General features: G+C 46.6%; 1 long non-coding RNA gene across 1 annotated transcript in view; it reads left to right on the top strand.

Annotated features, from left to right (window-relative positions):
- LOC117183208 (uncharacterized) overlaps positions 1–27,656 on the top strand; it is a 135,369-nt gene that overhangs the window by 72,405 nt on the left and 35,308 nt on the right. Inside the window, exon 2 of the long non-coding RNA XR_001451278.2 lies at positions 27,319–27,478. This is a non-coding gene — a long non-coding RNA (uncharacterized lncRNA). The remainder of the gene's footprint in view (positions 1–27,318; positions 27,479–27,656) is intronic.

Below are 27,656 nucleotides of genomic sequence, written 5' to 3'. Positions count from 1 at the left end.
AATTTTGTCAGACGGAAAACGTTTTTAATACAAAAATTTATTCGCCGAGCGGCCAAAAGTTTTTTTTTCCCCGTTGCTCACTTTTAATGAGAAAAACGGAAAACGGAAAACGGAAATAATTCCCGATAGTAGAGAAAAGTTGGCAAAGTTTTTATTCGTGATTTTGATTAAAATCCGCGAGTACTCGTAAATTATTGATGCGATAAGAAGATTGTTCTAATGGGAAAGTTCTGCGAAAAAGATTTGTCTTTTGCAGCACGAAAATATCAATCATACGCCGGGTGTGCAGCTGTTTGCGATTCAAGTGCAAAAACAATTGGAACAAACACGGCAAAAAATTACTTTTAAAGCCCTGCCAGAGCACATACATGTGTAGCACTTAGTCCCCCTAATCCCCCCCTCCCCCGCCCTCAAAACACATCATCATCTGCTGCTGCTATTCCCCTGCAAAGTCGGAGAACTCTCAACGAGAATTTAAAGACAACCTGACATATGGGACATTTGTATGCTTTCGAGAGCGAGAGAGAGAGTGGAGTGGAGAGCTCTAAACAAATCACATCAGTGCAAATAAAATCCAACACAGTGGCGGGGCACAAAGGCAACCGCCAGCAAATAGAGAGACGCACACAATCCCAGTGTCTACGCTCTGACAGAGCCGCTAAGTAATTCCATATTTTATTTGCCTTTGCCGGGAGCCAAAAGAGAAAGGATTCGAAAGGGGGGGGGAGCATGCCAAGTGCTTGGCGCCTTTGCACGTGACGGAGGAGGAGTCCTGGTCATGTCCTGGGCCCAGGTAGAAAGCAACAAAAAGTGAGGAAGGCAAAAACTTATTTAAAGGGATTGCAATAAAGTGCCTGGCATATTGGGATTTGTCCCTTTTCTGCCGTCTTCTATTTTTTACCTGCAAATATTTGGCATTTCCCAAATGAAAAGATTTTTTCGCCACATGCCAATAATGGGCCTAGGGCCCGAGACCCCATCCGTCAGTCGTTTTATGTGCAATTCCCTCAAGTGCTTTATTTGGCCCCGAAAAACATGTCGAGGGCCCGCCCTCACAGCCTCGTCGTTAACTCTTTCTGGCTTCGTTTGGGGCCACTGTGCTCCCCCCCTTAAACTGTTGCATATAATTTATTGTAACTAAAAGTTTTCCAACCGAAATGGAAGAAAGGCGAAGTCCCTTTCCATCCCTTTCCATTCCTTTCTGTTTCGTTTTATATTTTGTCGGTCTCTTGTGTATAATTTGATTGAGCCCCGGAAAGGGGGGGGGTATTGGAATTCTGTCTCTGCCTTTGGAAAACCTTCGATTGTCGGCAGAGACCTGGGTGGGGTCTAATCCAGACACTAAGCTGTGATTAGTACTTGACTTGGCTGTGGATTTTTCTCCATGGAATGCCATTTATTTATTATTTTTCGTAGCCAAGCAACAAGCAACAAGCAAAGGTGATAACTACAGCTGCAGTGGGGAGGCCCTTCAACGAATTACATATTTTAATGACAATATCTAATTAGAAATAATCACATTAAGGCGTCAGACAGGAAAATGTGCGCCGAAGGGCCGTCATAATGAGTGCGTCGACTTGCGGCAATAGCAAAATTGTTGACATTAATTAAAATGTCATTTAAATGAAATATACAACAGTGAGGAATTTCACTCTATTAAGGCAGACAGGCATGTTTCCTGGCCCCACACAACGAAGGGGGGGGGCCACAAGTGTAACGAGCCAAAGGACAACATCTCGACGAAGGCCGACTCCAAGAAGGCAACAGGGAAAAAAACAAGAAAAGGCCAAAGGGATGCGAAATGTGTGTGAGGAAGTGGGACTGGAAATGGGAATGGGCAGGGGATATTACGAAGAAGAATGCATGGAAAAGCGCTCCATTAGGGTAATGAACAAGTTAACAGGCGCATATTTCTCATTTTTTGTATCCTCTTTTTATTGTTGCTGAGGGACAAAAAGAACCAATTTGCCGGGTCCCCGACTTCCGTTTGAATTTTTAATTTCAATTGTTTAGGCGGAGGCGGCGCTGAGGAGGCCTTGGAAAAAGTCAATATGAAAATGTCAGCAAATAATTATAAGTAAATTAATGAAAATTGAACAGGCCCCAAGCCGCCGAAAGAGGAGGAAAAACCCGAAAACCAAAGTCAATGGAGTGTGCAAAATGGTTTGCAATTTGTTCTCGAGTAAATAGCTACATGGCTATCATTATGCTGGCGACTCATTTGCAAATGGCTCAAAGACCAGGCCAGACCGGAGACGCCCTCTGCCTTTGGCCTGCTTTTGGCCTGCTTTTGGCCTGCTTTTGACTTGGCATCAAATTGGTTATTTTGTTTATTTTTCCCGTCTCGCCAGAAGTTCTGCTTCTTGGGGCCAAAGCTCTTTGAGCTGATTCAGCGGGAAAAGATTAATGATTTCGCATTGGATTCGCGCTGGTCTTTGGAAAACATTCCCCCTCCCCCCCCCCTCGCATTTCCTGCGGGGCAGCCCACCCCTTGGGGCTTTTCTTTAGTCTGGCTGTCTGGCGACTTGTGTCGCCTTTGACTTTCATCCAATAAAATGAAATTAAATAAATTTTTTAGCCAAACCTTATTTGCGTATTGTCGGCTTTGTCATCATCAATAGGTCCCAGGACTGGTGGCAAGATGGTGGCAGGGCAGTGGGGTTTATTTATGGCAATTGTTGGCGAACATTTTCTAAGCCATTTACCCTTGGACTTTATGTTCGAGTGGATGATTAGAAAGTTAAGCAGGCCCCAAAAACATGACCTTAAAGAGCACGGGAAACCTTTCCCTTGTATCGGAAATGTATTTTTGTGTATTTTTGTTTATTTTGTGTATTTTGAGTGCCTTGGAATACAAAATTCAACCCAATCCTGGGATATTTTTCATATGCCCAGCACAACAATCTGCCAGATGGAGTTCAAATAACACGAAAGCAAAAATTTATTGAAAACCCCAACAAAAATGAAGGACTCAACGGGAGGAGTACCCTGTGGAAGAGTCCCCCCCCACTCACCCCATGGAGAATCCTGCAGGGTATGCAACATTTTTGCAACTAACTCTCCTTCAAAAAATACACCAAAAATGTATACATTTTTCACCCCAAAAAAAAAGAGAAGAAAACTATTCACTATGCCCCACTTTTGAGTCGGTTGCAAGTGTGCTGGGGCGTGGCAGTAACAAAAAATTCATCATACGCCGTGTGGGCCATCGAAAAATATTGGAAACGGAGAAGGGTGGCAGGGGGGGGGGCAAATGCAAATTGTTTTTGGCTTTTCAGCCGAAACAAGCAAACGTGTAAGCAGTCCGAACCCATTCAAAAACCCATCAGAAGCCGAAAACTGGGCTCAAATTGGATGCAAATGTATACAGAAGGCCAAATAAAATGGGAATAACATCCAGTTTCATTTACAAATCGGAACAGATTAACTTTACGTCAATTTCGGTGTTTATATAGAGCGACAAGATCCTTAAAGACAAGTCATTGAAGTGTGAGGCCTACAGGAAATGTCTCGGCTTAATTGAATTCCAAGCTTTTTGTTCCCTTTTTAGGGGAGAACCACAGAAGGAGAAGGATTTCGGAAAAGGTGGAGACGGAGTGTGAGCAAAAGGTAGAGAAACCGCAATCACAACGCCCCAAAGTCGGAGCCAGGCTCGGGCCTGACGTCGTTTCGGTGGTAATACAAACGACAATTACAACTTGCCTTCGAATGAACGTGCAAACAGATGGACCGCAATTCGATAGGCCACAGAGGGGTAGAGAAAGGAAAGGGTATATACGATACGTAGCGTTCTAGGAGCAAATCTGTGCGGTTAAACGCAAGTGTCAGCTGCCATTTTTGTGGAAAAAAGAACGAAGAAAAAAGACAGGGACAGGGACGGAGACAGTATCAAAGAGAGAGTCGGAGAATAAAGTGGAATATGCAAAAGGCAATAATTCTTGGAGCAAGTGTAACAAGAAAATAAGGGCAATGGCAATGGCAGTGGCAGTGGCAGGGGCAGTGGCAGGGGCAGGGGCAGTGGCAACTGCAGGGAGAGACGTAATGAAAGCTGAAAGAAGCGGACTCTGCTGGAAATTGTGCAAGATGTCAGCATATGCAGTGAGGAGCCATAAAAAGTCGAGTCCTGTACTTTAGTAATGGACCATGGACCAAGGACAAAAAACCGAGAGGCAGAGAGGCAGAGACGACACGAAAGGCGAGCAAAAGAAAGGAAAAGCCGTCCCAAGAAGTGGGAAAACGGATTTCCATAAGGCCCGAAGATAGATGACAGTTTGCCGGCCCCTTTTTGCGGTCCACCTTAGATTAGTGGCTCCGATAAGAATGGGGGGAGAGCAAAAACATTAAGACAAAGCTGCAGTTAAGCAAGTCTGTTGCATAAGCAAATTGAACGAGCAGGAGCCGCACCAGATCCCGGCAACCAATCAGAGCCGGCACAGCCCAGCCTCCATAAGTGGAGTGCCGCTCCATGTGTGCCCAGACCGGCCAAGACATTCTCAAGAGTATTACGAACAGAATCCAGTGTGCAGCAAATGATCAACCATGGACAAAAGCTGACGTACGACAACAGGCCGGGCCCCTCGGTAATGCCTGCAAATCGCCTGATTATGGACTTAGGGCCAGCCAGCCCCCACACACACACGTCCTGGTCCCCGCCCTGCCGCTGGACACGGATGTTGTTGATGAGCAAGGACCCGGCGCAGAGCAAGTGGCTCCATCGCTCGGCACTCATGTTGAGTTCTGTTGCTCAGCAGGATTTGCATGGCATTGCAGCCTTCTGGCCCGTGTCCTTCTTTTTATCCTTCCTTGGATTTCTTGCTTTCTTGCTGTGACTTGGCGCCAGCCATGTACAAATCTGTGCCAGACATCCATGTACATGTGCACGTCCATGTACACGCCTGTGTGTGCGTTTCGGGCGGACTAAAATCATAGTCATGCCCATGAATATCCCTAACTGATTACATGCTAGAAAGCTTATAAAAACAAGGACAGACCCAGCGACAATGGCACAACAGCTGCTCCGAATGCAGGCTAATATCCATTGGCTGTGCTGGGGCCTCGTCCTCGTCCTCGCTCCTGTCCCTGGCATGTCTCTGTCTTGACTTTTCCGTAAGCCAGAGTGCAGAAATGTTGTTCGCTCCAAGGAAAATGCAGCTGCCGGGCTTCCTTGGGGCTGAATTTAAAATAAATAAATATATTCGGTCGAACGGGCAGAAACATCAACAAACGGCAAAAGCTGAATATTGATACGAGGAAATATATTAATTAATATACAGCATAACAGAGCAGGCTCGAAATTGGATTTTTAGTTTTGAACTCTGTTATTTTTTGGTCTTTTTTCGGAATCAGAGCTTTGTAGCTGTGGAAATTCTCTGCCCAAAATTGTATTAAATTCTGAGAAATATATTACTACAGAGTTCATAGTTCATAATATGGCAACTGATGTTTTCCCGCAGAGCTAATGGTGCATTCTTTTGCAATTAATTTTGCTAGGGAGCCCAAATTGCGGCCCACCGAGAGCTTTATTTAATTTCAAGGCAATTAAATGCGAATGCCATTCGTTTTGTTCTTATTTTGCGGGCGAAAAGGCCGGGCCCCGAAGACTTGTGCGGGCGCCACTCGACCACTCGACCACTCGACCGCCGAACGAGTGGCGGGGCACTCGAGTGCCAAACCACTTTGCCCACAATTACGCGCGTTTAATGAACGGCAATTGGGCGACCACAACAAGTTGAAAATTATGCCCCATAATGGTGGCCGATGACGACGACGACGACGATGACAGGGAATGAATGCCACTGACAGGTGGCTCCAGCTCTGGCTCTGCCGCTCACTTCGGTTTACCCCCCCTCCCCCCTTGTCTTTTACACCCACACCCGCCCACACATGGCCTGTCGCGGCCAAGTCTTTGAGGGCCGAGTGCCATAATGTAGCCAATTAATTATTTGACCAGACTCCGGGCCGCAGGCGCATTGACTGACAGCTGGCCGTATGATTATTGTTCCCAGAGAGAGTCCTGCATATGCTGCATGTCCTGCAGGCTGCATCCGCCATTCTGCAATCATCCTGTCCTGTTGAATCCTTGGCGCAGTGCGTGATTTATATTTTTAATATGGATTGCTTTCATTATGCATTTTTCACAATTTTCTCTGCACTCTCCCTGGGTCCCTGCTGCTCCTGCCGCTGCTGCTGTTGCTGTTGGCGCGGTCAGTAATTGTAATTTCTGTTGTTTAAAAATTTATGACCATCAATGCCGCCCGAAGCTGTAGGTGAAGCAGCACCAAAGGACATGGATCCACCACCCCCCACACACCCCCCACCCTTGCGCTGTGCGAAGTGGGTGCAAAAGTGGCGCAAAAATAATTGCATTTTCCTCTTACCTTATGAGAAAATTGAAATTGCATATGGGGCAAAAATTCACAAGCAAAAGAGAACGAAAAAAGCTGAAAAATATATTAAGTGCAGGACAGTTCATTGGTTGAGGGGGGGTGAAGAGGGGATATTCGGCAAGAGAGAAACTGTTGATTTCAGCACACGCCTGGTATTAATTAAGAACCAACTCGAGCGCCGAGTGGACCGGGGAAAAGCATCTGGAAAATGGGGGCCAAAGCCCTGAACTTTCCGCACAAGTTACTTAATGTTCCCAGATCCGTGATCCCAGTTCCCAGTTCCCTGTTCCCTGTTCCCAGGTACACTCTCACTTCATCAAACTTATTAAATCCTTGGATGATTCGCTCGGCGGATAAGCCGTTGCCTGTTAACATCATTAGACGCTCGCTCCCTGTCTATCGGGTCGCAAAAGTTTCCCCTGGGCAAAATCAAAATAAATAAAATCGCATAATAAAAATTGAAGTGTGCAAAGTTTGCGACGTGATAACTATGTGTGCCAGGGATTTCCAGCTAAACTTCAGCCATATTCTCGGGCTCTGGGATGGGGTTGGGGTGGGGGTTGGGTTTTGGCCAAGGACCTTCGACACAGTTAACGACGTGCGACAGGTGAGAGCGTGAACGCTAGGGGAAAAGCACAAAAAATCTCAATAAATTGGCAGTAAGCGCTAAGCAGACAATTACTTGGGGATTAGCGTCACACTTGGGGAGAACTTGTTGGCGGGGGAATCGAATACGATTCGAACGAGAGTTCCGAGAAGAAGGAAAATTATGATTAAATTGCATGACTACTCTTTTGCCTGTGTATCCACTGATTGTTGAAAGTTCTTTCTCATGTTATCCCCCCCTCAGGGACCCCGCCTCGGACCCCACTCAAAGGTAATTCAATTATATTCTGTGGATCCATTCCGCTTGACCTTTACAAATGCATTTCAGTCCGAATCAAACAGAGTCCTGTGTATTTCTTTAGTCCCCTGACCAAGTCTTCACTTGCTTCGCCCCTCCCTACGCTTTTGTCCCCGAACAGTGCAGAAAGAGAGAATATTTTCGCTCTTTATCTCGGCCATGACATGATTTATGTGCAGCTATTTTATCTGCTATGTGCACACAGAGTAGAATATTCGAATATTTTGCCACAAAAGAAGCCGGGTCCTGCCGTCCTTCTGTCCCGCTGTCCCGCTGTCTAGAGCCAAAAACACAAAGCCTTCCAGCGTTTCACCTTCTGCAATAACCAAGATGCAGCACACCCTGAGCTCCTCTGTGCGGTTGCATATGCACTAAAGTCCATATTATTTAAAATATGCATAAATTGGACTTTAAAATTTCAACCTGAGGCAGCTGCCTAGCCCTCCCCTCCCCTCGCCGCCCCGCCACGCCCGCCTGTCCGTCGTATGCATTTCCCATACAATATACATGTATATCTGTGCCCCAGAGCTAGAGAGAGAGACTTGATATGCGAAAACTTTGGGCAGCTTAACATGCTGCTGCCTCGGGGGCCAGCATTTGTTGTCTTTTACCCAAAGAGCAGGGTATTATAAGTTTGTGATGGAGTCTGTCATAAATACAGGCAACCTGTGCTCCAATGAAAGTCACGAAACAGTTGAGTAGTCAATGGACATGTTTAAAGCTTCATTGTCTAGAGATTAGCATTCAAGAGCAGCCTTCGAGTAGGAGTATCGCTAGAGCCGATCAAAAAACCATACTTTTCGGTAATTACAGTTTGCCCATCTCAACTTTAACTACTTTTGGGTAATTAAACAACGTCCGGAAAGTTTATTAATTCTTTTGTCAGCCTCTGTACTCGTTTCACTGCATAGACTTGCCGCCTGTCTCGGCAGTCAGGTGTTTTTGCTGGGGCGCTAAAAAAACTTCCACAAGCACACACACACATCTATAGATATATATATATATGCAGAGTGTATGTGTATGTGTGTACAATGGACGTGTAATGCGAGATTCAAGCATAACTTTTTGGGACTCGCACAAAACCCAAATATAACCAGCATGAAATATTTGAGGCAACGACTACGAGATACCCGTGAGAGGGTGAAAGTATTTCCTGGGAATACCCATTTTATGTATCAAGAAGTAGGAAAAAGGGTGTGTTTGAAGGATAGATAATTATCGAGGAACAAATCTGGGTAGAAAGTGGATTCCATGAACCCCTAAAGTTGTGGCTCTGCAGCCTCTCCCAGGCCTAAACTGTGAGCACTTTCCATAACTACTCTTTGTATAGATTCTGCCTTTGCGACAGGCAAACAACATACCCTCCTGTGCCACGAATCCAGGGTACACACTAGTATTATACCCAAAGGGCTGCAATGCTCGTTCTGGAGCTGGGATATTTTTGTTTTCCTTCTGCGGGGCACACACACACACACGTGCAGGCACTCGAGAGATTTTGGCATGTGGCATGTGGCATATGGCAATGTATATATGACAACGACTACTTTATGGCAGGTGGGTCGGAGGGGGGGCTGCTCCTTTGGCGGGGCACGTTGAGTTGTGTGGCTTAACGGGAATAACAAAAGTTCCCTTTTGCTCACTAATCCATTTGCTTGCCCCTCACGCATTAAATGCATTAAGTTTTTCCCAGCGAAAGTTTTCCACGCCATTCCACGGTTTTTCTTTATATTTTTTTTTTAATTGAATTGTATGGGCGGCAAGCAGCTGTTCGTGGGCGTGGCAGGCTCTTTGTTTGCACTTGAAACTACTCGTATTTGCACACTGCTCGGCACGACTCGCTCTCCCTCGCTTCCGGGCTTGAGTCCGTGTCTGCGACTGTTTCATGTGGAAAAATCTAATTACTTGCTTGCTGTTTAACCAGCTCCGGGGTTAAGGGAAGGGGGGACGTTAAGGACTCAGACAGCTTCCTCTACAAGCACACACATACATATGCGGATATATTTTGTTTGTTTTTATTACTGGCAGAGTGTGCTACGTGGCGTATGCGTAATATATGCAGCATGCGCCTACGTGGACACGATGGAGCGGGCTGGGGGGTAGCCTTCCGCTCTCGGGAGATACATTAAGTGCTTATAATTGGAACGAATGCACGCCCTGACTTATGATGTTTACACATGACTTACAAATTGTTAGCGTCGTTCGACTGCTGCCCGTGCATCTGGCAGGCTGGCAGCGGTGCGGTGGCGCTAATGGCCATGGCTTGGAGCTGCCACGTCGGCCACGTCTGCCACTGGCAGCATTTGCCTTGGATCGGCTTACCTCAACATATTTGTCATGCACTTGAGCACGTCGCCGTTTGCGGTGCGGCAAGGAGCTGTGGATGCTGTGGATGCTGCGGCTGCAGCGCACGCGGCAGGAAGGAAGTGCGATTCAGCGGAGAGTGCTGCAGCCGTGACTATTAGCGCCGTAATCCGAGCTTAGCTTGCATTCAGCATGATAATCCAAAGAGGAGTAAGAGCCTTCCCAAGAGATGCTCTCGATATTCTGTACAGATTTATTGGTATGCTTTTTTGGAAAAAAAACCTATCTTCCCCTGGATTTAGTTCCCCAAATCCCTTCCTGTTGCATGCCCCCATCGAGTAATGCAGCGGAAAAAGTACTTCTCGCCAATTAAGCAAATGTTGTAGGCCTTCCCCCGGCCCCCCGAATCCATAATCCATTCGCCTTTGTGGAGCGAAACTTCAGAAAGTCCAAAGCATAAAAGTCGACTCAAACGGTCGCAAAAAAGTATTTCTCGGAAAGTTTGCGCAGAAATTCCATTGAGATCAATTTGAGAAAATTGCATTTGCCAGAACTTCCTCAAAGTCGGCGGGAAAAGTCGCCGACAGGCGCTTTAAAATTAAACAAAATTCATGGTGCCAATTAGCAAGGACTTAGCCACGCTGCTGGGCGCAAGGTATTACGAATTCATGACTTCCAATTATTAAGTATACGCACTGTGCGACGTTTGCTCTTTGTCCGCGCGGAGGCTGCGACGCGAAGCCACACGAGGCAAGTCCTGGACGATATATCAAAACATTTTAAGCTAAATTTAAATTAATTATAGCAGAGTTTCGCTGCCAAGGCAACGAACGCCAGCTTCCAGCGGGAAAATTAATTACATGCAATAGCAACAAAGTCGCTGTTTGATGGAGAGCTGCTGGCGGGCTCTCCCGCCGCTGCTGCCCCAAAATCAACACTCAAAGCAAACTCCGAGAACCAAGATTGGGGCGGGAAAACAAGAAAAACGCCGGCAAATTACTTTCCAAGGGGACCATACACTGGGGAAGGGACTTAAAAAGAACTCGGGATGGGGACTCACTCCGCCAGGACGCTGCGACGCTGCGACGCTGCGACGCTGAGTGAATGTTGTCAAGTGCTCTGTTTATTTTCGCCCTGCATCAACATTAGAAATCAATTAATTTCGCTTTTATGCCGAGGGGAAATCAATAAAAATCAAAACAAATGTTGCGCACTTCCTACTTTTTATTGTCCTTTTTGGCAAATTATTTCAGCCTCAATGGCTTTTCCGACGAAGTTCTAGCATCAATGAATAATTTATTGAATATATGTATTTCTTTGGCTGAACTTGAAATTTTCACAGAGATTTGTGTTATATAATTTACTTATTTAAAAAATATTTAATAAATTTATGGAGAAAATTCAATTGAATTGATTGACAATCGCCAGCTGTTATCTATTTTATCATTTTGCTGAATTTATATAGTGTCAATTAGTGTCCATAAAAATGCTTCATTCGGTTATATTTTTGCTTGATTTGCTTTGCGAGTATTTTAAATTGAATCTAGAATAAATTGCTTACCGAATTGTATCGTTTTTCTGGCTGTATTCGCAGGGGTAATCCGAGCTGTCCGTGTTTTAATGCCGTGCATTTAATTAAAGCACTTAATTCACCTTCGCACTCGCACACACTCGCACTCGCACTCACAGATGCAACATTTGTATGCTCTACGCAGGGGCTTTGAATGTTGCAAGAGCCCAAATCAAGTAAGCATTCCTCTATGTGGGGTGACGGGATTAATTTATATTTCGCTATTATTTTAATGCATGCTCAATTAAGCGAGACCAGATCCAATCGTATTTTGTGGAACTGAGAACTGGGTAATGCATTTATGCCATTGATTTATTGCCGTTTGCCGTTTTGAAACTTTGCCATTTGCTATTTATTGCATTTTATATGCGCTCCGCCATTTTGTTGTCAATGAAATTTGCTTCAATTTTCGATCGGAGTTCAATTTTTTCCGCCGATTAACACAGATTTGGGTCAAACACCAGACAATCGCAGCTCTGCGATTATGGATTGTGCATAGATTTTAGCCGCAGATTTTAATGGCAGACACACACACACACACACAGACACACACCAACTCGCATACACAGATGGTCGGGCTGCTTTTGATTAATTTGAATCACTTTTTGTTTTGCCTTTGAATATATGTATGTATTTTGGTCATGCAAAATTCTATTATAATTTTTTTTGTTGATCCCACAAACTATTCGATTGGTTAATTTGATTTATTCGCAGCATTCATCTGGCCGGGGAGTTCACTTTTTCATTCGGTTGTACAATGAAAAGATATAATCGTTTAATACGGAATTTATTGTGGCTATTTGTTGGGTTATTTATTGAATTTCTTTTGATGCTCGCGCCACTAATAAATTTCGATAAATCTCTATTGTGATTCTTTATTTGTGGAATATTTATTTAAATTTTTCGGTGTATATTTTGATGAGTTCACGAAGTGTGTTTTCTTTTGAAATTTTGATTTATTCTGTCTCGCATTTGCATTTGAGCTTCATTAGTATTTTGATTTGTGTTTCGCCCTCCAACTTCCTTGGCAATATCCTCTATAGGGTCACAGAGCCCCTACCAGGACTGCGGCCAATGCTAATTAGTGGACCGGAGTGCTGCCACCGGTTTGACATTTAATTTGAGGCACGACCGTCCATCAAAGGAGGCTGTGGGCGGAGGCGGAGGTGGAGGTGGAGGCGGTGGAGCTCTGGCAACAAGTCGAGCACTAAACACACACTTTGTGGGGCTCCGTGTGAAACGATTTTTGCCACTTGCTCTCTCCTTCAATTTGATTCGATTTGGCTTTGATTATCGCCGGGCTGGACGCTGACAGGTCTGTCAATTATGGGACACTTGAGTTAGCACCAATGACGGGGAAAAAACAAACAGAACGGAATGTTCGCCGGTAAATCACGACGATTGCACGCGCCTCTCTGGAGTGTGGAGTGGATGCTTGGGACGACACGGCCCCTGTCTCGAGGAAGGTGTGTGTTCTGCACGCTAACAGCAACGCCGCCTGACTGCCGATGGGATGCTGGCGTCAACGGCGTCGGAGTTGCGGCATCCATCCAACAGCCAAAGCCAACAGCCATCCGTATCTTGGTCAATGTTAACAGCCGAATGCCGACAGTCGAGTTGTTTGTGGATTCCATTGGGCAGTGCGCATGTCGCGGCTCTCCCCGTTCTGGGCCGATTCCCTTCGGCTGACACACATTCCGGCCGTATCTGGCGTATTGTTGTAGGTTAGTGCCTCGCCAACCTTAAAGCCGACTCGGGGATCGAAGTGAGGCCAGTCCCCAGTCCCTGGGTGCATTACTTAATATGCTCGGCACCTTTGCCAGGATTCATTTCATGCTCTCGCTCTCGCCCTCGGCTTGGACTTAGCATGGCATAAATGATTTATATGGTGTTAGCACAAGTTTTCATTCATCTTTAATTCAGGCAGGCAGGCAGGCCCTTAGCCCACAGAACACTAAGAGCGACCCACACGTCTCGCCACATTTAACTGCAGGTCAGTGTGATTTGTACATTTGTCTGGAGTGTTCCCCGGGTTCCCGGGTTCGAGTTCGGACTGGTTTCCTCTGGACAGCTGCAAATTCATTTATGTTAATTTCGCTTGGTTGGACTTCTTGGCCGCAAAAACCAGTGTCGAGGCCAGAGACGGAGTCGGAGGCAGACACATTAACTATGGCCTCTGTTTGCTTGTTTTATGTGCGGCTCTGCTCTGCTCTGCTCGGGTCGGTTGTGTTTCTGTCAACACACAACGTTGCGTATGCGTTATTTTAATGAGGTTTTCCTTGTGCCTTGAGGATTAGTTTTATGATTGGGCATATTAGTCAGGACCCTTAACGCGGCACATGGGCTGTCGACATCAAATGCTTAATTATGCGTTCAGCCTTAGAATGAAATATTCACTAGTGCCAATAGAAGAGCCAAGTGGCAGTCAGCTTTAAGTCCGACAGCCTTGAAATACTTCCCCACCCACGACTCGGACTTATACGAGCTCCCAGCGGAAATGTACTGCTGTCTCCTGAGCCAAATCCATTGTGATCCAGTGCACACTCCGACTGGCAGCACTCCGTTGAAATGCGCATTCATAACTCAAAATGGCAAACTAATTTACGCCAGACTTATTATCTCTCCAGTGGCAACATGCTGCCAGGTTCTAGGACACCCCAACACCCCCGCCTCTGTGACAGGACAGTGGGAGGCGTCGAAACAGGTCGCCCTGGCATCGGTGCAGCCACTTGGGCCCTGGCAAATACATTAACAATCGGATACACTGAGGGGCCCTGACATAATGGGGGACACGGGCAGGCAGGCAGCCAGGCAGTCAGGGGACTGCTGTCTGAGCAAGATACAGAAGTGGATGCCGGAGCACGTGAGCGCCAAATGCGTTCACCTCGCGGAGGACAGAACAGAACAGCGACACCCAGACCCAGACACAGGCACAGACACAGACACCGCCACCGACTCAGATACAGATAGACAGACAATGCAGTCATGCTACTGTGTCGCCTCTTCATCCTCCATGTACTCGCTCGCACATATTATATGTATATCTGTGCGGCAGTATGTAAAGGAGGCGTGGCATGCTACAACAGCTGCCAGAAAAGCGGGAAAACTGTCGCCAGATGGAAATGAAGAGCGAATACTCTTTGTTCAGGTGAAAGTTTGCCATGAAACAGAAGTTCCCATGGAAGATTACGTCTTAAAGTTTGTTAATTTATAAAGAATAATGTCCTCAGGGTGGAGATTTGTCCACCCTAAGCTGTCCAGTTTCTGGTGAGACTCTGTTTGCTTTTGCATCATAACAAATATAACTGCAGAATCAGAAACATTCACCTTGTCTCTTCCGTTGCCATGCCCCTGCCCCTGCCCCTGCCCCCGCCCCTGCCCAAGCGTGTCCGTGCAGGTGTGTTTTTTTTATCATTTGAATGCCGCAGACGCCACTGGGGCGAGCGGAAAGAATAACGCCAACCTAGGCTCATCTCCAGACCGGGCTCCAGACCGGGGCTCCTGGCTTTATTTACACTTGAGCGAATTGTTGCGCATTTGCGAGGCTGCCATGCGATGGAAATAAAGATGAAACCCCCTTCGTCGGCTTGGTGCCGCACAAATGAGCGTTTTGGGGCTGGAACTGGGCGACGTTGCCAGGCAACAATGATGTACGCGCCTCGGAAAAACAACAATCAAATGGAGAACAACACAGCGACAACGACAACGACAGAGATAGAGATAGAGACAGAGACAACGACAAGGACAACGCCCTGTTGTCTTGCTGGAAGGTAAGACCATCTGAGGCTGCAGCAAATGAGTTGCCGTTTGATTTTCAATGGCATATGGCATATGTCATGTGTCCACCAGACACCCCCCTCCCCCTCCCCCTCCCCGCCACAGACACCCGTGCAGAATGTGTGATGTGTGTCGCGTGATTTGAATTGAAGATGTTATCGCAAATGTGCATTAATTTGTCAGGGTCTCGGCAAATGTGCAGGCTAAACCCCGAAATTTGTCTGCGACAGCAGCCAAACGCGTGAATAATGAGTGACTGAGTGGAATACCATGTCCCTACACTGATTGCGAATTGTATCTGGCTCTGTGTCTGCGATAAGTGAGATGGATGCAGGATGACATATATGATTCTTGCCAGATTCGAAGGGGGGATTGGTGGGCGGCAGGGGCAGCCTATCAAAACGTAAGGATGAATATTTCATGGGAAAAGAAAGATTGATCTGGTTAGGAGTTCTCTGGGTATAGGTAAGATGGATAAAAGATACATTTAAAATCCCTTTACGGTGCCCCTAGGATCCCTTAAATTACGGAGCCCTGTTATCCCTGCTTTTGAAGCTCCACTCATTATTATCAGCGGCCTGCTAAAAATCCGAGTTTATGACCTGTAAAAGTTCTACGAGTTTTGTTTCCCTTTTCACCCATTACCTAATTTTTATATTCAATTTTTTGCTGCTGCTCTTCAATTGGAAAGAATCTTTCTTCCCTTTTGTGCTTGGCAGGCAATAAAAATATTTGAATGCAACATTTTTTCCGTTTCTCTCATTTCACGGCAACAGCCGCCGCCTGGCCCCCATGGCCCCCGTGGCCAGCCCATTAAAGGACTGGAGAGCAGGTGAAAAAAAGCAGCCAACACAATATATCAAGAGGTGGAAATGCGGGCGGGAGAGGGATCTAATTTTTGGGATATTTTCTGGGGCTGAAGTTTTTGGAGTTTTGTCGAAACCGGCAAGGGGCAGCCCCTTGTCCGGTAAATGCAAATGGCGAACGTGGCCATAAACTAATTGAATATTTTGGGGCATTATCTATGCCATTTATTGTTTGAGTTTCGCCTGGCTGGGTTTCATTTTCGGAACCGACCAGGAAGAGGGATCCAGGGATCCAGCGATGTGGATGGGCGGTGACCAGACGGACCTGCGGAGAGGCAAAGGACGAGGGAGAAACCTCTAACGAAATCAGTGCTGGCTCCTGATTTTATTTATTTATTTATTTATTCCCATCCTCCCTCCTTCGCTTTCCGCCTCCTCGCACGTTTTTTACTACTTCTGGCTCCTGCCTCAGTTCCGTTCCATTCCGTTCCGTTCCATTCCGTTTCATGTTTGCTGGTAATCTGTTTGTGTTTTCTTATTTTTTCGTGTATAATTTTTTCCGGTACCCACTGGCACCGCCCCCAAGTGCCGCCCATCTATAATGCTGTCATCATCTGGTAAAAAGATTTTATTCACCTCCTTTCGATGTTTGGTTTTCTCTATTTGTTGTTGTTGTTTCTCTGATATTATTGGCTGGATTTTATTTGTAGTTTGTGCGATTTATAACCTCGAGCCGAAGAGACAAAACTCCTCGAGATAACAACCGACGAGTGCAGGGTCTCTGAAATGCTCTGAAATGGAGAAATCCCATCCATGAATCACATCCCAAATGCCGTCCAAATCTTTAAGAATGCCTTTTAAATCACCAAAACCGAAAGCCAAAACACAAACAAGAAATCATTTAAAGCAAGTGCCATTTACTTCTTGCTGGGAGGCGAGCCGAAAAAAAGGACTACCCAGATGACACTGCAAACGGCGCAAAGCACTCGGAACCAGGGCCGGACGAGGGCCCGGGGCCGGGGCCGGGGCCGGCCAAAGGACAAATGTTGCTGCAACTTTGCGTGGAATGATAAAAATGGCAGAGACCCGAACGGGAGTAGCAACAGAAGCAGCAACAAAAAATTGGCCAGAAAAAGTCACAAAAATCAGTGGGCAGGGGGGTAGCCCTGGAGGGGAACCCGGGCAGGAGCCAGCGCCAAAAATTGTGCTACAAAAATTGCATTTAAGGTATGCAATAAAATGCCATGCATACATTTTGTTCTTTTTTTCTGGGCTGCCAACAAAGGCTACTCCTAGCCAAAGGAAAAACAGGAACTGGATGGCACTGGGACAGGGGGCAGGGGGCACTGGGACGGGGGGCAGGGGGCACTGGGGCTCCATTGAGGCACAAAATAAGATTATTAACATTGTTAAAGCGAACGAGAGCAGGAAGCTGGCGGATAACAGGGCCTGCAGCTCTGGAAGAAGCCTCCGCCGATGATTGGCTTTGGCCAGGACAACAAGCGGATGTTTTTTTTTCACTCCCCGGCTGAGGCTCGTCTTCTACACCGAAATGCGGAAACTGTAAACTGCAAAAAATTTATTTAAGGAAGCTTTCAACAGCCACTAGCAACAACAACAACAACAACAGCCACTAGTGCACTGGAATAAACTAAAAATAGAAAAAAAGAAAAATAAAAGCGGGCAAACAATTTAAGAAAACCATTTGTTGGCTGAGCCCTGCAGCTAGGCTAAGAAAAAATATATATGGAGAATTTATTTGGTGGACTACGAAGTGTGGAATACCCTTCAAAGGAAGCTGAAACCTGAAGAACGCCCTTCTCTCCACAGTTTTTTGGCCCCTACAAAACCCATTGGGAAACCATCCTACCCCCAATAAGTGAGGGCATATGTTGAACCAACATCGCTGCAATGAAAGAGCAAAAAGTAAGGCAACAAAATGCCAAACTAACGAAATTTTAGGGAAACACCAAGAGTTGACTTTTGGTCTAGGTCTTGGTCTTGGTCTTGGCCTGGGTCTTGGGCTTGGCCTGGGTCTTGGCCTTCCTCCTGGTCTGGTTTTGGTGGTGGTCTTGAGCTGATAACTTCCGCCCAGCAACAACATCATAAACAGCCACTTGGCAGAATGAAATAGCTCTCTCTCTTCCGCACCGTTTTTTGTCTATGGCTAGGGCCGGGCATCGCCTTGACTTGGTCTATGCAAAAGCAGGAGCTGGCAAGATGATGGATGGAAGACCAAAGGCTTGCACTGACCAGGCCCCAGGACCAGGACCGAGCCCTGCGCCACCATAAATTGTAAGGGGAGCCGAGAGACACATGTCTAAGTAGCATCATCTCTTTGTTCATGTACCTTTAAATCTTTGGGTTTTACGCTCAATATGCTGGAGCTCAGCCCTGGCGCTCCCGCTCCCGCTCGTGTCCTCTGCATTGTCATGGCCCCTGACAGGGTTCATTTGTTATTGTCACCGCTGCACTTGGCTGCGGCCTGGCTGTACATATATCCTCATATATCCGGGCCCAGAGCCACATCATCTGTTTGCCTAAGCCCACAAGTACTCAGTGATTTTAGCCAGAATCCAGGGGCTGACTAATTATTTTAGTCCATTAATTCTAATCTCAGAGTGGAGTGGATTCGAGTGGAGTGGATTGGATTGGATTGGATTGGTAACATGATATTGATTTTAAAACTACTTTAAGCACTGGCCCGGCCCTGTGGCACTTTTTGCGGTCTCAAAGGTATCCCCCCCTCCGTTTAAAGCTCCCTCCGTTTTTGGCCCCTCCTTGTGGATGGAGGATTGGATGGCCTCTCGTTAATGTTGGTTTAAAGTTCCTTCAGCGCTGGCCGCTTCCCTTTGAGCCTTTTGCCGGATGCCATGTATCCAATTTATATTGAATGTATCCGATGGTTACACATTGAAATCCAATTAATGCAAATAAATACAAAAAACAACCCGCCGGAAGGAGCAAAAATAAAGGAAAGCAAACACGCGAGTGCGTGGTTTCTTTTATTTAAAAATTTGTTTGGGGTTGTCAAAGGGAGGCGATGTGTGCAGGGCGTAAACGAGTGTGTGTGTGGAGCCCCACATGTGTGTGTGTGTGTGTGTGTGTGTGTGTACCCCCAATGCAATTAACGTTGCTTTTGTGCGGCGTCCACTTTGGTCCCCGCCTTCGCCTTCGCCGTATCTCTGTATCTCTTTCTCTCTGTATCTTGCCCTTTCTGGTTTGCTAATGCTTAAGCCAGGGCAAGCACGTTAATCTGTTGCAATGTGGCCGGTCCCACACGGACACAGATACACGCACACTCGTGCAATTTGCTTGGCCATTTCATTCTTCTTTTTTTTTCGCTCTGTTTGGCTGTTGCTCTGTTTTTGCGTGCTTTTCCGCTTTTCCTTAGCACATTTGACAGGACAAATGGCAGCAGAAAACGGCAACCGTTAAGCAGTTTCGCCTCGTTTTTCATTGCAGCATCCCCCCCTCCCTCCATGGATGTACTTGTACTCCCATATCCCAGGCACTGTTCCGGCGAGCATAATACATTCAGCGTCAAGTTTGTTATTAAAAACTGTCGACCCAGATACCTATTCGGGGTTTCCTCTTCTACCAAGATTGAATTTGATCACCTGAAGTGGCCCCAAAAGGTGGCAGCTTGAACGGATGGAACTACTAGACGGAAAGGTTGATGGGTCCGAGGAAACTACGGAGGACTTTGGCTATTAAAACCTGTCAAGGACCCAATACACCTTCAGATTGAATCGCATTCATGAGTATCGCTTCGTAAGAGTATCCCCAGACCTCGGGGTAGTGCGCCATAATTTTCCGCGCTTTCCTTGATTTTTGTTGCCTTATTTTTCCGGCCGGCAAGTGAAATTGCTAACGGAATTAGCACACCAAGAGCCGTGCAATGCTGGCTCTGGTTCCTGTCTCTGTGCCCCGCTCTCCGCTCTCTGCTTTCTCTGTTTTCTCTGAATCTGCCTCTGCCGTGCTGCTGCTGTTGCTGTTGCAGATGTGATTCTGATTCCGATTCGGATTCAGATTCTACTCCAGCCAGGGTCTCCGCTGTCTCTGCTCTGTTTTGGGCTTCTGCCTCTGCTGTCCCTCTATTTTCCTGCTCTTTTTCATTGTTTATTTGTTTGTTCCACGTTGGTCGCTGCTGCTGCTGCTATCCTTTCGAATTTCTTTCCGCCGGATCCTTGGCGGGGCTTTAAAGAATTCATGCATATTTAAATGTTATGTGGCCATTGGCCAATGTGTTCCGCTAAGAGCTCCAGCGATATGTGCAGATGGCATAATTGATTAGATGTGAAGTGCTTATAAGCAATGCGGTTGCCGGGCCCTGCCCCGGGCCGTGGGGGCAGCAATTTTTCGGGATTCCTTTGGATTAAAGCTGAGCCTGTAGCTGCTGGCTGTAGTCCTGGCAGCTGTGTTTAAGGATTTCTCTCTGTCTGTCATTCGGAGTGGTCTTTGCCAGAGACTTTCCCACAAATGGTGTGTGTTACGCTCCCCCCCACGAAGGGTCTATAGGTTTTCTGGTTACTCTCGGCTCGAACTGGGGAGTCCTGAGCCACAAGCTTGTTTTGAGGTATCTCCTGGGTCGAACCCCAGACATGTGCTTGAATTTCCCTTATTTTTCCTCGTTTGCTTTGAGCTTGTATCACATTCCGCGAACTGTTTGTCATTTTGCAGTGGCATGACACAGGGACAGCAGTGACACCAAGGACATTCGAAATGGTTTTCCAAGTACAGGCCCGCTCTGCCCGGGCTGCTGCTCATGTGAGCCAAGTTTGAGCGACATTCAAGTCCGACCCGGGACAGCACAGTCCCACAGTCCAACAATCCTGGCAGTCCTGGCAGTCCTGGCCCTTGCAGGCCTCTCGCCAGCTTTAGTTTGAGCCGAGCCGAGCTGCTTGTTATGCACGCGCTGATGAAAGACGAGCTCCAGTTCGTTTTTTCTGCTCTGCTGTTTGGGCCGCTTTGTTTCTGGCTTACAACAATGCTGGCCTGTTACTGTTGCTGTTGCTGTTGTTGTTGTTGGCAATCAAAAGCATGTTTGGCCAACAGCTGGCATGCGCCATTCATTCATTGTACGCCGGACAGGCGATGGGCAACCGAGTGCAATCATTTTTATTAATTTTACCCAAAAGGGAATTTATGTTACTCTCTCTCTCCCTTCCAGGCTCTGAGGCTGAGGCTGAGGCTGATGCTGCTGATGTCCTGTTGGCCCATTAGTTATGTGGAGGAGAAGCAGCTCGTAAAAGGGCCAGGACGAGGGCAGGCCCAGGACCACGGCAGGGCGGGGCGTATGCAGATCGCTCTTCACTCTAATTGGATATTTTAATTACATTGGGCAATAAACGGAGCACACAAATTGCCAAATAATAACTCTGCAAATACCCGTACGTCGACGCTTAGAAAAATAACCCAAAAGCTGGACGGCACGAGATGGTCGGGGGGGGAAGGAGGGCAAGGCATCCCCCCTTTGGTGTCCGCCATGTAATTTGTTTGCATAATAACAGTTTGCCATCATTGGTTCCTATTGTGGTGCTCCTTCGGTCGGGAGTCGGGGAGCGGTTGCTCAGCTGCTCGAATTCACAGAGACCATATGGGGAAATGGGGAAGAGCCCCAAGCCGAAGATGGATTGCCTTATGAATGTGAATGGATAGGGTATGCATATCTGATGAGATTTAGAATCATACTTGATGTGATTCGGCGATGATGCCTTTGGCAGAGTTCCAGCAGCCCCCCTATAGCCCCCATAGCGCTGCCAACTTATTCAAAATGTCACCCTACGAAACGGAACTGTGGGAAAGCCGAAGATTGATTGCCTTATGAATGCGCGATGGATATTTGGATATTTACTCCTGGCATTCGTTGAGGAGCCGCAGAATGAGTGGGAAATCTGTTTATTCCTGGAAATTCCCCATAGCGCTGCCAACTTAACAGAAGGAAAGCCCCAGATGGATACCTTTTTGATGGTATTACAAAAAATATACATGTAAATGGAAACCATTTTTCAACGATCATTAGCTGGAAGAAGGAACTGCCAAAGCGCTGCCAAAATATCAGTATACCCATAACAGTTCCAAGGAACAGAAGGAAACCCACCAAATGTTCGAGTCTCGTCGGGTGACGTTTGAAATGCCGAAATGTTCAAATGGCGACGACGTTTCCACCACTAGCGCCAGTGTTTCCACCACCACCACCACCACCGGCGACACCAAATGCACATTAAAAAGCAACAATAACGGAGGAAAAAAGAAGGAGAAGAGCGAGAGCGAGAGAGAGAGCCCAGCACTGTAGCATATTCTTTGTGGCCGTTGGAAGAGCCAGAAAAAAATGCCGGGAAACATAGTCGTTAAAACCAAATGTGCTGATTTCCTTAGTGCTCCTCTGGTCTGGTCTGTTCTGGTCTGGTCCTGCCACTTCTCTTCCATATCTGGTGGTTTCTCCCGACAGACAGACAGACAGTCGGAAGCGATAAACTTTTTGTATGAGAATTAATTTGCGCTTTTGGCTGTTGTATTTTGTTATGCTTTTAGTCGTAATGGCTGTAAGTGGGCATATTTTGTATATGAAGTGCAGCAGGTACTTCTGCCCCAATGTGGCTTGAAATCTTTAATCTCAACAAGAAGTACGAGTAATGATGATGAGACTTGGTCTTGGCCGAGGGTAACTTGAGTTTTTTATTAGGGAATCTTCAGGAGTGACAGGAATGCCAGGGGCTACTTACAAATATTCTTAGATTAGATTTGGGGATGTGTGCAACACACGGAAGGAAGCGTTTTCGACCCAATAAAGTGTGTATCTTCTGGATCAGCATCAAAGGCCGAGTCGATAGAGCCATGTCTGTCTATCCGGCTTCATGAGTGCCTAGATTTCAGAGACTTTGAGAAGTAGAGCAACCAATTTTTGGGTCCAGACTACTGTGATATCACACTGTTAAAAGGGAATGAAGATATGAAATTGTGGGGGCTACGGAAGGGCTTCCACGAGCTCTACCGAACTCTTCCTCGTCCAGTGTGCGCCCCCTAGAGGAGGTGAGCGAAATATTTACGCATTAAATAGAAGGTATAGGCTACATAAGTCATAAGATTACATACTAGATATACACGAACTCGTACGACCTGATTAATGGGTATTAGAGTAGAGCCGCTGCCCTTGCCGCGGCTCACAAGGCACCCGCTTGTTGTACGCTATTTCTGATGATTATTGGGTGTTCTTTGGTGCATATTAATTATCTATAAAAGCTTATTTCACAGAACTAGACTCATTAGCACTTATATAAGACTCAAACGTGTAACTAATAGTTGGCCTAGTAATAGTTGGCTAGTGAATCCACCTCCGAAATGTTGTTCTTTCTCAGGAACTCTTTCTGAGGTCCTTTATACCAAATCTCTATACCGAATCTCTGTGGATTGGTTCAATTCTCGACCTCGTATGCCTCAAAATTCCTCAAACATCGATACACAAAAAGCAATTACAATCCAATACACATAAATCGCGATAAAATACGTTCGCACTAAACTAAGTGAAACACTGCGAAGATATTTACGATTGTGGAACTTGCTGACTCCCGTTTCTGTTGGCTATTTTCTGTGTAATTGGCCATAACTTAATGCATAGACTGGTCTGGCACCGAGGGCATTACGCTTATCGCCGAATCGCCCCCGACCGAGGAAAACACACCCCGACAACAAGCCAAACAAAGGGGAGATCGCGGCTCCAGAAGAATGTCATTTGAGGGCCATAAAAGTAAAAGTAAAGTAAATAAGTAAATCAAGAGGAGCAACCGAAAATTATCTGCAGCTTAAATAAATTTGGCAGAAAATCTAGCGCACAAAAAACAGGAAGCGAAGATTGTTGGGCCAAATCTCGCATAAACGAACACACCTGAGGACGAAATGGCCCAAGTTCCCTGGCAGCCCATCTTTCAAATTTAATGTCTAATTTAAATGTTGTAAATACCAGCGGTGTGTGTGTGTGTGTGTGGAGGGAGAGAGAGGGAGAAAGTGGGTGGGTGTTGGACTTTGTTATGCAAATGAGTAGAGCTGGCCAACACCGGGAAATTCACACAGTCCACACTCTGGGCCAGGGGCAGAGGCAGGGCGGGTGCCAGGGCCAAAACGGAAGCGTCTCGGCCAGGACGAGGCGTTGGTCAAAGGCCGAGAGTGGGTCTGGCGTTCCAGTTACGAATTTTCAGCTCAGTTCTCACGACCGCCGCTGTAAATATCATTAACGTGATTTTAAAGCCGGCTCGTAAAACTGCCAGAAAAGGACGGGGCGACAGAGAGTGAAAGGGAAGCTAGATAGGGAAAGAAAGAGAGAAAGAGGCCAGCCTCTCGAGTGTCGGAAATTTGCTTTTAATTTTTGCAGCCCAAAGCAGCCCCAACCACAGCCCCTGCCCCTGCCACTGCCCCCCCGCCCAGAGTGGGCGTGTCTAAATGCCTTTTCGGTTAATGCAGATTTTCTTGTTTTTCCTTTTTTATTTCCTTTTTTTATGTAACGCCACGCACCTGCCATTTATTTCCGGCCAGGCCTTAAATTATTTCCAGGACAAAGGATGGTCTTTACCTCTTTGTAATGCAACCAAAAACCACAAGCCGGAGAAGAAATGGAGACGCACTTGGAGCTGTTTTTAAGAGTCTGCCGTTCTACAAAGACGATGAACAGAGGGGAGGGGGGGGGGAGTAATGTAGCTCAAAGGGAAATTCATAAATTGCTTTCTGCCGCAGCTATATATATGTAGCCCTCTTTTCATCATCTATTGATTTTGGCAGCAAAGAAAAAAAAATCCCTAAAAATAGATAAAGCTCCACTCAAGACAGACATGAGGGGGGGCTGAGAGGCGGCAAAGCAAACTCAAATTATGCCTTGAGATCAAATGCGAAACCAGAATCAAAGCGGTCTAAAATTTGGTCGTGACATTTCCCTAATGGCCGGATGACAGGGCAGGGCACGAAAATGAGGCTAATTTTTAATGCGGAATTTCGCAATGTGTTCGAAATTGAATGGATAAAGTGACAAAAGAAAAATCACCGAGAAGAAGATGGAATTAAGTGCTCACTTACAGCCGCCTCCCGCCTCCCCGCCAGCAGCCGATGGCCTGATAAATTCTTGGAGGAAACATACTTGAGAAATTCAACTAATTGAATTGCGTTTTCCCTAATTTGCACCCAAAAACCAGCAACCAGGAGCCAGCCAGGGCATAGGGGGATCTCCGCTCTGTAGAAAATGCTTTGAAAATCTGTTTCGGCAGTGCGACATCAAAGTGTTTGGTAAACTGATATTAACCATTCGGGGAAAGAGCGGGCTGCAAATTTGCTGAATAATTAACCGAGAGCATAAAATTACATTACATTAAGTGCTGCCTGCCGGTAAATGTGTTGGCCAATCTTTCACCAACTCCGCTGCCGGCGCTCGGTCAGGGCCAGGCCAATACAACCAAGCAACCGTCGTGGCCACGTGACTCTCCGCTCTATGCTTGTCTCAATTGCGGGCACGAATGAATATTCTCATTAAAATTACGCGCAGCTGTTCACGGCGGCGCCGCCCGTTGTTGTGGGTGCCACGAGGAGGCCGGGGAACAGGAACGGGAACAGACTGGCAGACAAATCCGACTGGAAGCCACAGAAAGAGCCCGGACGAGGCCAGTAGCCACAGACAGACGGCGACCTGGAGCCACAGACCTGGCCGGGGGCCCCGGTGGTGGCCTTTAATTTAAACAACAACAAAATCATTTTACGCAATTGTAATGGCCAGAGAATTTAACAAGCGGAAATGTTGTTGAAGTGTAAAACGTGCCCGTGTAAAACCTGTAATTCCCCGAAAACATAATGCGCCCTGGCCCGGGGGCCCGGACTTGTCTTTGGCCGCATTTGAATGGCAACTTTTCTCATATTTCATTTGGTTCTAATTAACTTAATTTACTTGCTGGCCAGCCAGGCCAATTTCCTCGCATGTGAGCAAAGAGACAAGAAACGAAGCTTAAGTGGGAAGTTTTGTCGTTTCAATTAGGGAAAGAGAAAGAGAAAGCGAAGGAGCAGGGGGAGGGTGAGGGGGAGGGGAGAGCCAACTTGTTGGAAAGCTAATTATATTAATACTCGCATACAAAAAGGTGAGTTATGGAATATTTTATTGCTGGCAACAAACGACAAAGGACAGACATTTGCTAAAGTAATCCTGGATGGGGAAACCCAAGTTTTTCCATTGGAATTTAAGAAACAAAAGTCAATAAATAAACCATATTTAATGCACCCATTTATAGGAATTATAATTATGTTGTTTATGGCGATTCCTCCTCTCAAGAGCTCCACCCTTGCCCCACCCTGTCCGTCGAATCAAAGCGACTGTTCATTTTGTTGCGATTTTTGCATCGCATATGCCGGTTTAAATTAATTTTGATAGCCCGGCGATACGATACGTTGATATCCAATTTGGTTAATGCGCTTTTCAGCTTAAGCGCAATTGTATTCAATTTGTCAGAAATATTACGAGCAATCCGATAAAGCCAATGCAAAGTGACAAAAGCGCTCCCGCCCAATCAGCTGCCACAAAAGGAGGGAGGGAAGAGGAGGGGCAGGCCCGCGGCAAGGACTGGGTCCTGCCTGACCTACATGAGGCCAACTTGTCAGTCATCTCCTCTCCAGGCTCTCCCGGCTCTGCCGACCAGTCTCATCCCGATCCAATGGCCATTGTCATGCCCGTGCCCATGCCCCTTGCCCCTTCCCTGTCGCCGAGTGCCACAATAAATAAACGATGGGAACAAAAGAAATCCAATAACAAATTTTTAAACAAGTGTTAACGCTACCTGAGCCCCCGTCATCGTCACGACGGCATGGAAATGGGAAAAATGGAAAACCAACATAAACAAAAAACAGAAACCAAAGAGGAAAATGCCGCGTTTTAAATGTGGAAATGGGAAAATGGGAAAATGCAAGTACATAAAGTGCCAACCGTACCGACCATAGGCCGGGGATAAGCCTTCCTTTCCGAACCGAGATCCGATGTGGAGTCTGGTCTGGGTGGTGTGGTGTGGCACAGCCCGGCATGGGGCTACCCCATGTTGAACCTGGGCATTGTGGTCAGCTCAACGATTCGGCGACGGGCGTTAAGTGCTATGCCAAAAAATATGCAAACAAAAGTCTCACTTGCCACTCGCCATCGCCATCGCCACGGGCTCTGGCTCTGGCTCTGTCCCTGCCTCTGGCTCTGTCCCTGCCTCTGGCACTTGAGTGCGTGGACAAAATATTTGACTACAGCATCGGGTCATAAATTTCTCTGCACGGAAGTGCTCACCCAAAAAGGTATTCCGCTGGAGTCCTCACACAATTCTGATAAGTATATTTGTTTTATATTTTTAAGATGCTAATAGATCAATCAATCGCCTTAAGGTCTCTTCCACTTTTGCCAATTCCCATGCAGAAATTCAATCGAAATTTTCTTTGAGAACACGGAAATTCCCACTGAAGGAAAGGGCAACCACTTCTGGGCCATGCAGTTCACAGTTCAACAGCTCAACAGCTTTTTGTGCCTGCATTAATGATACAAATTTATGACTTTTTCGCCTTTTCCTCCAGAGCTCCCGGCCGAAGGAAGTCCCGGAGGTGGTCCTCCAGCCTCCAGCATTCGGAAGTCCAATATCTGCCCCCCTCGAACCCATTCGGAATTTACCCAGTGCACCGTGGCAGTTCCTTTCAGCTAATTAGTTGGACTGGGGATCAGCCGAAGAAGAGACTGGTAAGTTTTTTGCCCTTTTCCCAGCCATGGGAGGCCCCACAGACCAAACACTTGCCATCCCAGACACCATAAAATTAATTTAAGTGACAAAAAGCAAGAGAGCGGGCAATAACAATTTGATTTACTGGCAAAGAGCTGCCAAAGTCATTAAATTTAGAAAAAGATTGCCACACATAGT

The sequence above is a fragment of the Drosophila pseudoobscura genome, chromosome 4, assembly GCF_009870125.1.
Source record: "Drosophila pseudoobscura strain MV-25-SWS-2005 chromosome 4, UCI_Dpse_MV25, whole genome shotgun sequence".
NCBI classification, from domain to species: Eukaryota; Metazoa; Arthropoda; class Insecta; order Diptera; family Drosophilidae; genus Drosophila; species Drosophila pseudoobscura.
Note: the sequence above shows the minus strand (reverse complement) of the source record. Positions and strands in the feature narration are given on the sequence as shown.